At 38.0% G+C, this 11,054-nt stretch overlaps 1 protein-coding gene across 7 annotated transcripts in view; it reads right to left on the reverse strand.

Moving 5' to 3' along the window:
- LOC307043245 (N-acetyllactosaminide alpha-1,3-galactosyltransferase-like) overlaps nucleotides 1-3,518 on the reverse strand; it is a 40,627-nt gene extending 37,109 nt beyond the window's left edge. For 3 of the 7 annotated variants that reach the window (XM_079687573.1, XM_079687574.1, XM_079687569.1), the window contains exon 1: nucleotides 3,338-3,518. The gene's annotated coding sequence lies outside the window, so the exon portion shown is untranslated. Of the gene's footprint in view, nucleotides 1-1,797; nucleotides 1,935-3,337 lie in introns of those variants that run through there. The other 4 variants (XM_079687572.1, XM_079687571.1, XM_079687567.1 and 1 more) reach the window with 3 other exon arrangements.
- Nucleotides 3,519-11,054: the final 7,536 nt, after the last annotated feature.

Here is an 11,054-nt window from a genome sequence, read left to right on the forward strand (position 1 = left end):
ACCTCCAAGTTTTGGTGTTGGCCTTTCTTTTTCTGTGATTTTTTTAATTAGAAATTCTGCTGGATAAATGAATTATGAAGCAAATTACTGTCTTCTTCATTAGCTGCCATTTTTCTCAGTCTCCAACGTAGGGCAATAGCCTATGTGCCCCACAGCTGGAAAATAGGATGACATCACACAGACTTGCTCACATGTCCTAGGGGTGTACCAAAGACCACAAATCAAATTCTGATATATTGTTTTAATTCTGTTAATATTTGTTGCCACTCTAAAGTACACATTCTATAAAGACAACCCAGCAACCACAGACACAGCAGACCTTTGGGACGGAGATAGCCTTATGAAGAAGCAAAGGCAGAGACAGATACACAAAGTTGCAGCTCCAGCTCCAAATAGTGGGTTCATCAAACCAAAACGATTTGATATATTCAAACAATTTTAATAATTTAATATAAAATATTGTTTTCAACAATAGAATTAATACTGTGTAATATTTTTACCAAAAATTACACTTTAAAATGATAGGGACTGGAGAGAAGGTCCTGAAGGCCCTGACGGACTTCCACTGGTGTCCACCCTGTTAGACGTATGTTCACCCTGTTAGACGTCTGTCCACCCTGTTATGTTGGTATTTTTCTAGCATAGTTTAATGCAAATATCAAGTGTATATTTGTACTTTTATAAAGAAATGAGAGAGGTTGATTATATATTCTAGAAACTTTTAGTAATTCTTATTGTATTTAAGTTTTCTCATGAAAAAAAGTGGAAAATTATGCCACGTTGTCATAATCTACACTTGTTTTTCTCAATATATACTACTTAAAATTAATTAGGTATGAAATATATATCTAATTAGAGTTAGGGACATACAACCCTTGTTAAAAAGTCATTTTAATTGTAAGAATGCACTGAAAACTCATTTAAGCAGTTATGTGTATGTCCTTAACAGGGTGGACATATCCCGGGTGTCACGTGTTGTTAATATATCTATATATATAAAGATTTAGGTGCCTGAGCTTGACCAAAATGTTTTTTAGCAAATTAGATATGTCCTTTATAGAATAGAACATTAACAAGTAGGTAAATCAACTATTTATTTCACCCAACTTATGAAGTCCAAATGGCACCCTATAAAATAATTGTGTTTTCCCTCCCCTCCCCAGCTGTGTCTTGTCGTCTTGAATGGCCATGTGTGCCTTTAAGTTCTGGTTTTTTGTTGTGGTTTTGTGGGTTCGTTTTTGTGCTTAGAGGGAGATAGAGTTCCTGTCTAGTTTTTTGTTGAGCCTGCTGTCTTGAATAAAGGTTTTTTGCTGTTAAACAATCGTCTGTCTGCACTTGGGTCCTCCCTGCGCCGCTCACCCCTAACAACTATGTCAACATCCTGTTGCGCTGACCATTTTATATTTAAGAATAGCACTGAACATGACAACAAACATTTTTTAATTCCCTTTTCCTGCTTCGTATAAAGAGCTTCCTGCTGGTTCTCCTGGGGACAACTTTTATGTGAAACCGCTGGACAAAATCTAGAAGGTAGTACGTAGGTAGGAAAGCAGGAGTGAAGCTAAACTACCAACCACAAAGATTCAGTTGAAGATTAAAAGTCCCGAAAACTGATACAGAGAGATTGTGAAAGAAGCTAGCAGAAGCTTTTAAAGTGGGCTACTGTATAGTTACCCTGAGGAGAGATAGCCATAGTTATCTTGTTAACAGTTTCCGAAGTATTACATTAAGAGTATAGAGCCATCACCTGAGTAGAGCTTGCTTGTTGAAGGTGTAAATATAATCAGCTGCACTCACCAGTGTTTGACAGAAACTCTGCTGTGTTGTTGAGAAAGATTTGATGAACTCAGTTTGTATTTTCTTTGAGAGAAACAGAGACTTGCCTCGACTTCGGTGTGGCTGCTTTCATTTCTGGAGTGTGACGTTGTAGCCCTCCTCTTTCCTGGATTTCTCTACCCCTTTCTGCCGGTTTTTCATTCATTGCATAACTACACTGTAGTTGTGTATATATGATATGTCAAAAAATCTTGAAATCTTGAAAGGGATGTGCAAAATAGCAATTATATACAGTTTTTAATTAACTATTAGTAGAGAATAACGAGTAATGAATATACTTTATAGAGATCTGCAGATAAATGTTTAGTCTTCTCAAGCACCAACTATCAAATATCTCTCCTGATTGTTGGCACTTGACAATCACCTTTCCCTGAATTTTACTCAGGTGTAACTAAAGTCTGCTATAGCCCCAAGCCTGTTTTTCAGGTTTCAGGCTCGAAAATGACATTCCCAGAACAAATGACCATATCTTCCCTTCTAAAAGGGTTAAATTAATAATCTTTTTTCTCAAAGTAATGATAAACCTGTGAGTTGGATATAGAAAAGTCAGAATCAATATAGATGTTTTTATTTTAAAAAAAATTCAGATTGAACATAGTAAAAAACTGTAAATTATAGTGTCCGTCCAAAAGATATTTTGTACTTATAGTGAAAACTAACCTTGGATGATGGGTTAGTAGACTAAAAGCTTTAGGAATCCAAAGTACAACATATAATAACCCTGTATCAAGATTGATGCAAAACAAGTGATATTTGACTTTTTTAGACTGATTTAGCAAAAAAACCCTCTTCTGGGGCCATTTGGGTGGATTTTCATAATCTCTGGCCCCCCTTGCTCGATTTTGACATGTGACGTCTCTTTCTGACCGTTAGAGCCAATAAAATCGAAGGGAAATCGTCCCGCACAAACTCATGTTAAAAAAAAGGTGCCGTCTTTGCGCATTCAATCTTGCTACAGGGCGTAGGAATCATAGCCGTGGGAACATGTTTCAAATGGGGGGTGCTGTGGGGATCACATCCTCTAGGGGGGGTCAGGGGGGAAGATTTTTTTTCAACATTATAAAGTAAAATGCTTCAATCTGGTGCACTTTGAGCTGAATTGCCAGAGACTAGATCTAAGGGGTACAACTCTAAACACCCATATCGAAAAGATCGGTTTACATTTTAATAACCAAATAAGTATGTGGACATAACCAATAACCTAACATAGCCAATAACAAGTAAATGTAACTTATTTTATTTTTGTTGTTCATTTATTTCTTATTTTACCAGTTAACATTTATTTATTTATGCATATTCTTTAATCTCTCCAGATTTAAACAATATTTCTGGTTTACTGTCCTATAGTATGCACTGGAATGATTTCAAACCTGTTTGTTTTTTTATTCCAATAATTATAAAGGTTGCCTTGGAAATATTTGTTTACATAAATTGTTAACAAACCGTTTGAGACCCTCTGAGATAACTTAGATTAAAGTGAACTAAACACTCAGTCCTTTACCTCACTGAGCCTCTCAGTCTGTCTGGCTATCAGTCCTGTCCAGACAGCTGATATCTGTCCTGTGTGTGAGCTGCGGGCGCCTGATAAGCCAACATCCCCCACTTTCATCGTACAGGGCAAATGGAAACTGTAACCGGGGTGAAAAGGGTGTTATCTTTACTTAATTATGAATGTTGTTACATCAGGGCGGAAAATTCGAAATCTGAAATGCATACCGTCACTTGTGTCACAAAGCGCATTTGCGTACCGACGTACTTTTGAAGCTTTTCCAGAAGGCGGTTAGATCACCGGACGACAGAGTCGGTTTCCGTGTGCACAGACAGGGCTGCTTTTAACGTCGGTCTGTACAGCAGCACAGCGCTAAAACAGCTGATCACAACGTTCACACGCTCTGTGGTGGGAGGGCTTCATACTCCACTAGCACCCCCCCCCCCCCCCCCCCCCCCCCCCCTGCTGACATTCGCGACACAGAGGGCTTCAGGGGAACTTTGAGGGGAGCCAGAAGTTGGAGTACCAAACACTGACTCCAGGTGCTCATCTGAGTACCTAACCTCACTGAGAAAGTTGTGTGCACCCCTGGTTATATTTGATTAAAAAAATATTAAGAGTACATACTTTCAAAGGGGGAAAGTAGAAGGTCTGTGATAGCAATATAGAATAATATAAAAAATCAAGAAGATACTGTAAGTGATCTCTACAATAAAACAGTTTAGTGCAGGATGTACAAAGATATTAATATGAGGAGGTGCAAAACAGAAAAACGAATTAACCTTTATTTAAACATTAAATAATACTTTAGATTAAGGTCTTCTTTTAAATAAGAAAAAGAAATTGGGGGTATCTAGCTACAGATAAATATTAAGCCTGACAAAGTACTTAACGTCTAATATATTGCTTTCCTGCAATGTTAACTATGTTGAAGCACTTATTTTAACTGATATTATACACATTAATTATACTCTTATGTATGTAGATAGTATAAGACATTTGCAGAATATGACAGTTAAATGGTGGAGGTATACACACAGTGTTGGGCAAGTTACTTCCAAAATGTAATATATTACATATTACTTATTACTCTCTTTTGAAAGTAATAAGTTACATTACAATATTACTGTTTCTGAAATGTAATGAGTTACACTACTTTAGTTACTTTTTAGTTACTTTCACCAAAATAACCGCAAAAGAATAGCTAGGTATTTTAAATGCTAAAATGTAGTTTAGTGCAGCTCATTATGCATCCAGTGAAGGGCAATGTGGTATAGCATAACAACTGTGTAGGCCCTTATGGCTACTAACAACTTGTATTACACGGCTTAGTTGAATACTCGATTCTGATTGTAAATTCTTAACATGTGACACGTTGTTAATACAGCAGTACAGACTGCTGTCAAGGACTATAATGAAGGTTAACATATTGTAAGTCAAGGCACATATTATTTAAACCATGCTCATGGTTTGAAATGGCAAACATTGAAAGGAAAAAGTATTATTAAAACCATGTAGCCTACTACATCATCACCTTGGTCCCATCATATACGCTGGGAAGAGAATATTTACTGTGCTTGAAAACTGGTATCACATCATCATGTGAGGTTGACTTTGTGACCTGGAGAACATTTCAGATGCAACATCAGCTCGTTGATAATAAGCTTGGGATATGAGATATTTTTGTAGCCATTCGTGGTGAAGGCATCTGTGCTATTGTATGCATTATTTTTGACCCAACATTTCTACAGGCATGTCAGAATATGGTACTATTTTCACATGAATATTCTAGCCATTGTCTATTTTTATACCACAAGCTGCAAAATGACCGCCTTACCCCACTGTCCAGGCGGGTAGTTGTTTAGATATACCTGGCACCTGCGGGCCGCAGAGGGGCGGCGTAGTTTCGGGCGACGAAGACTGCTGCTCCGGGGCCGGCAAGTCAGGCGGGAGTAAGCTAGTGTCCACAACGGAGGGTAACGTGATGTCCGCATCTGACCTGTTGCTACTGTCTGCAGTAGATGCAGTGTTGCTGGCATTTAGTGATGGTTGCTTTAACCATTTTCGTATAAATGATTATCCACAGATCAGATGTGTGTCACTGCTGTGGAAGCACTTTGGAAATGATGCACGCGCAGCGGAGCAGGTCACGCGCACCTGACACAATTTGTTGTTTGTATTTTTCGCTACGTTCTCTTTTTGGTTTGAATGGTTGCATAACGTTCAACTTCCCCGAAGATCTCGACGCGAAGCCTGAGGGGTAAACACCAGGTTTACTAATCTACCCGCACAATTTGTCCGGTGTCGGAATGTCTCGCTATGTTAGTACATTCTTAAAAAACAAAACACCATTTAATTTCGGGTTAAAATGTGTTGTAACTGCGTTACTAAGCATTGTAACGGGTAATATATTACCCACATTTCATTAGTAATGCGTTACATTACTTCGTTACAGCAAAAAGTAATATATTACTGTAACTGCGTTACTTTTGTAACTCGTTACACCCAACACTGTATACACATATTGATATATGTCTAGTAATGCGCTGTTGAGGAACCTGTGCATAGCCGTGGGAACATGTTTCAAATGGGGGGTGCTGTGGGGGGAAGATTTTTTTTCAACATTATAAAGTAAAATGCCTCAATCTGGTGCACTTTGAGCTGAATTGTCAGAGACTAGATCTAAGGCAGGGGTGTGGAACCTCTGGCCTCCGGGCCGTATACGGCCCGCGAGACCATTTGGTATTGCCCTCGAGGTAATTTATAAACACACGCAAAAAAGAAAAAAATTGAAGAAATCTAGAACGCAAAAAAGAAAAGCGAGTGCCTGTTTTTCCTGGCCACGATCAGGGTCCTTGAACACAACACGAGCCTAACGTGTCATCACGTGGTATGTCTCGTCTGACAGGGGAGCATGGCAGAGAAGCACCAGAACGCGGCACTTCAGAAATTGCAGTACACATGCCGCAGTTTTTGCGTGGCTGTGTCTTTAATTGAAAGCCCAGTGCGCGATCTGTTCATCTGTCATACTGATCATACAGTCAATAACTTTGTTGTTATTAGCATCTGGTTAGCTAGCTATGCTAACGAATATGAGAAGCTTTTTCTTCAACCAGTAGGTAAAGGCACATCTTTATCATCATCTTTATTGATATCTTTTTTATTGTATCTTTATTTATCTGTTGTTATTTTTGTTTTACTTGCTTGTAAGCGCTTTGAGCACCAGGAAAAGCGCTTTATAAATGTAATTTATTATTATTATTATTGATATGATCATTATAGTTATAAAAAAATAAGAGAATAAAGTAAACGGGTATAAAATACTATATGACAGTAAAAAAAGTTGTTATTAATAAAGAAGAATACAGTTTGAAAGGGGAGTGATTTGTAAAATATCCATAAGAAAAATAAATCTGCTTCCAGTTCTGTTTCATATGGATGTTGAGGTGTATCCATAGATCTCTTCATGTTGCTCTCAAAGTGCACCAGATTGATGCTTTTAATTTCAACATTTAAAAAAAAAATCTTCCCGGGGAGCATGCCCCCCGGACCCCCTTAGAGGAGGTAAGGTCCCCCCCCCCCCCCCCCACTTAAACCATGTCCAAATGGATAGGAAACTAAATACATTTGCACACATCTTGTGTCCATATCTTTCTGTTTTGGTGGTCATGCCACACCGTGCACGTGCATGCATGCACGGGTCATGGTAAGATATCTGGATTAAGAGGTTGCTTTTTCTTTGCACAGCATGAAAGAAAGGCCAAATGAATGGGCTGTGATTTTAGTTTTTTTAAGCAGAGGTCAATAATTTGTACGGCCCTCGGAGGATGTTGAAAAAATTGAAATGGCCCTTGAGAGGAAAAAGGTTCCCCACCCCTGATCTAAGGGGTACAACTCTAAACACCCATATCGAAAAGATCGGTTTACATTTTAATAATCAAATAAGTATGTGGACATAACCAATAACCTAACATAGCCAATAACAAGTAAATGTAACTTATTTTATTTTTGTTGTTCATTTATTTCTTATTTGACCAGTTAACATTTATTTATTTATGCATATTCTTTAATCTCTCCAGATTTAAACAATATTTCTGGTTTACTGTCCTATAGTATGCACTGGAATGATTTCAAACCTGTTTTTATTTATCCCAATAATTATAAAGGTGTGCCTTGGAAATATTTGTTTACATAAATTGTTAACAAACCATTTGAGACCCTCTGAGATAACTTAGACTAAAGTGAACTATCTAAACAGTCAGTCCTTTACCTCACTGAGCCTCTCAGTCTGTCTGGCTATCAGTCCTGTCCAGACAGCTGATATTTGTCCTGTGTGTGAGCTGCGGGCGCCTGATAAGCCAACATCCCCCACTTTCATCGTACAGGGCAAATGGAAACTGTAACCGGGGTGAAAAGGGTGTTATCTTTACTTAATTATGAATGTTGTTACATCAGGGCTGAAAATTCGTTTTTTTGTATTATATTTCCATTTAATCTTGTGAACGTGCAGATTCCCTGTCCTCCATTAGGGGGTGCTGCAGCACCCTCAGCACCCCTACTTCCCACGGCCCTGAACCTGTGACCCAAGATTTTCATTCATTGCATACATCGTATTGTGTATATGATATGTCAATAACCTTGGAAAATCTTGAAAGGGATGTGCAAAATAGCCATTATACAGTCTTTAATGAACTATTAGTAGAGAATAACGAGTAATGAATATACTTTATTACTCGTTTCCATTCATGTCAATTGCAGACAAATGTTTAGTCTTCTCAAGCACCAACTATCAAATATCTCTCCTGATTGTTGGCACTTGACAATCACCTTCCCCTGAATTTTACTCAGGTGTAACTAAAGTCTGCTTTAAGGGTTGTTTATATTTCACATCATTAATCAGAATCTGCAAAGTAACTCAAATAAGTGTAATGGAGTAAAAATACCAGGTTAACCTCTTTATTGTAGTGGAGTAGAATTACAAAGTAACAATGATTTGTCATGTGGGTATATATTAATGCAGCGCATTTTGGACACAAGCGATTTTCACCCATTTATTAATTATATGTTTTACATTTGATAACACCAATATCATGGCAACTTCTAATTGTGAGAAAAACTAAAACGTTCAGTAGAGACGTCCCATAGAACATTTTGCGAAACACAATCTCAATCTGTGTAGTTCTGGGGGAGCGTCCGATTCCAGTTTTGGATAGTCTGGCGTGATTTCGTTCCATTTCAAACAGCTGTTTGACGCTAGGCTAACCTTGGCGCACTGCCACTCCAACATCCAATCCCAGAGCTTGAAGATTAATCACGGGGACTGTAGTCCTAAACGATAGCTGGGGATTATGGGTCGTGTAGTGTCTTCGGCCATCCTAAACTCCTAGAGGCCTACGTCTGTTTCCGGTTATTTTTATATTGAAATTCAGTTCCTGACGGACGTAAAAAAATCACGAGATTATGAGAAATAACCAATAAATAAAAACAAGGATAATTGTGTGTTATTGTTGAGTAAATAACAGTGTGTTATTTTGAAAAGAATAACAAATTAGAAGGAAAAAAAGATTTACAAAAATACAGATTTCCGTATCCTGAGGCTCTCAGCCCCATTTATTTTCCTCACAGACGGCAACAAAAGTCAGAAATTATACGATTTAAAATAAAAGCAATAATTGTGGCTTGATATTGAGTAAGAACATGTTTTTATTAACCACACAGCTTCCGGTCTTCCTATAACACGTAACGCCGTGAGACTACCAATAGAAATACATTGTTTTTAAAATCGTGCTGTGCAACACGAAAAAAAGGGGGAAATCTTTTTGGTGAACACGAATCAATAGATTAAAAATCGTGTTTGTGTACACGAAATGCCATGAGACTGGATTGTGCGAAACACAATAGCCAGCATGTGTAGTTCTGGGGGGCGTTCGAGTCCAGTTTTGAATAGTCTGCCGTGGTTTCGTTCCATTTCGGCGTAACCTTGGCGCACTGCCACTCCAACATCCAATCCCAGAGCTTGAAGATTAATCACGGGGTTTGTCAAAGGGACTGTAGTCCCAAACGATAGCTGGGGATTATGGGTAGTGTAGTGTCTTCGGCCATCCTAAACAGATTTTTTTTCTTTCGGATATCATATCGCATTAACAACACCACATCTGGCGTCACAGAGATCTTCTGTTACTGTCCTTTCTTCTTCGAGGAAGTACAGAAACACGTAACTCTGGATTTGTTTTAATTTTTGAGGTGCAATAAACGACACAGCAGCTTTTTGGCATGTTAAAACTATTATTTTCTGCCTCGCTCATGAGAGTAGGCTATAGCTGGCGAAATTACAGCCTTGCCTACTGATTTCAAATGTGTACTCTAAAATGATATTTATAAATGGTTAGTATCATTATTATAAGCATGACAATAAATGGCAAAGATATGTAGAAAATAAACGTAGGCTATTTGAGATACGTTCATAACAAACGTAACGTGGGAGAAAATACGTTTCTAGCTAAACGTAATTGAGAATGCAGTTTAGTTCTGTGGGAAAGGGATTTTTAGGAGACAGGGGTTAACAATGTTTTACAAAGCAACATAATATTTCGATTCTCCTCTGTCTGAATAAATAATATACTATAGCCTATGAATTTTGATTGATGCAGCCATCAGACAACTTTCCGCTTTGGAAACTCAGCCTCTGGGTGGGGCATTAACTTTGGCATCAGTTCACTGACATTTAACAACTGGTTTGTTTGGAGATGTCAGATCAATAAAGGAAGTTTTAGTCCTGTGTAGACTGCAAACAGTATTACAACATGTGTTTCGTCCTACTTTCAATAAGCACACATTGCATTGGTTATGTATCATTAGCGATTATCAGACGCAGAGTTTGTATTCTAAACTCATGCAAAGCTTTTTGGTAATTGGTCCAGATGTGGGGACAGCAAATGATCAGACTTTCAAAGCTCCCTGCAACATGTACACCCTGAACAATACAAGTCGACTAAACTGGTCTGTGATTTGAATCGGTAAACAGTTTCCGGTAAAACTTTATATTAAGGTACACAAATTCACCATCAACTAGTTGTTCATTAACATGCATATTAGCAGTATATTGGCTCTTTATTAGTCATTATAAAACACTTATTAATGCCTTACTCTACATGACCATATTCTACAAGTAATAGGCCATTAGTTGAGAGTTTTTCCTCAACAACCCTCTAATTTGTGCTTATTTATTGCAAGTAAGGAAGATGTTGTACATGAGTCTTGGTCTTAATATGCTCTGCTCAATATGGGTCTAATAAGGCAGTAGGCTACCACACGAATATGAATTCTCCCATAATAACACTTAACAAATATGATCTGTTCCTATGTAACAAGACATGAAACTATAAGTGTTAATTAAGTCTAAATAACTCAAAATTAGGTATCCATTCTTTAGACGTTTTTTTGGATACTCGTCATTGTCCTTTTTGTTCACAACTTCTCCACATTTTGAAGTGTTTCCCGAGCCAGAACGACCTATCTTTCTTCCTGGATTGCTCTATAATGATCCAATACAAATGCAATACCAAAAACAACTCAACAGCAACAACCCACACATTGCGCATTGTTTAGAGCGGTTATAAAGTGTAAAACTGTTTCAACCTGTCACCTGTCAGAATCGAGACGAGGCAGTGCATTGAATCGCGTAATTGGACCACGAACCAGTCAAGTGATTCATTCAAGCAATGAAGCG

This window comes from Notothenia rossii (assembly GCF_949606895.1).
Source record: "Notothenia rossii genome assembly, chromosome: 1".
Taxonomy (NCBI): Eukaryota; Metazoa; Chordata; class Actinopteri; order Perciformes; family Nototheniidae; genus Notothenia; species Notothenia rossii.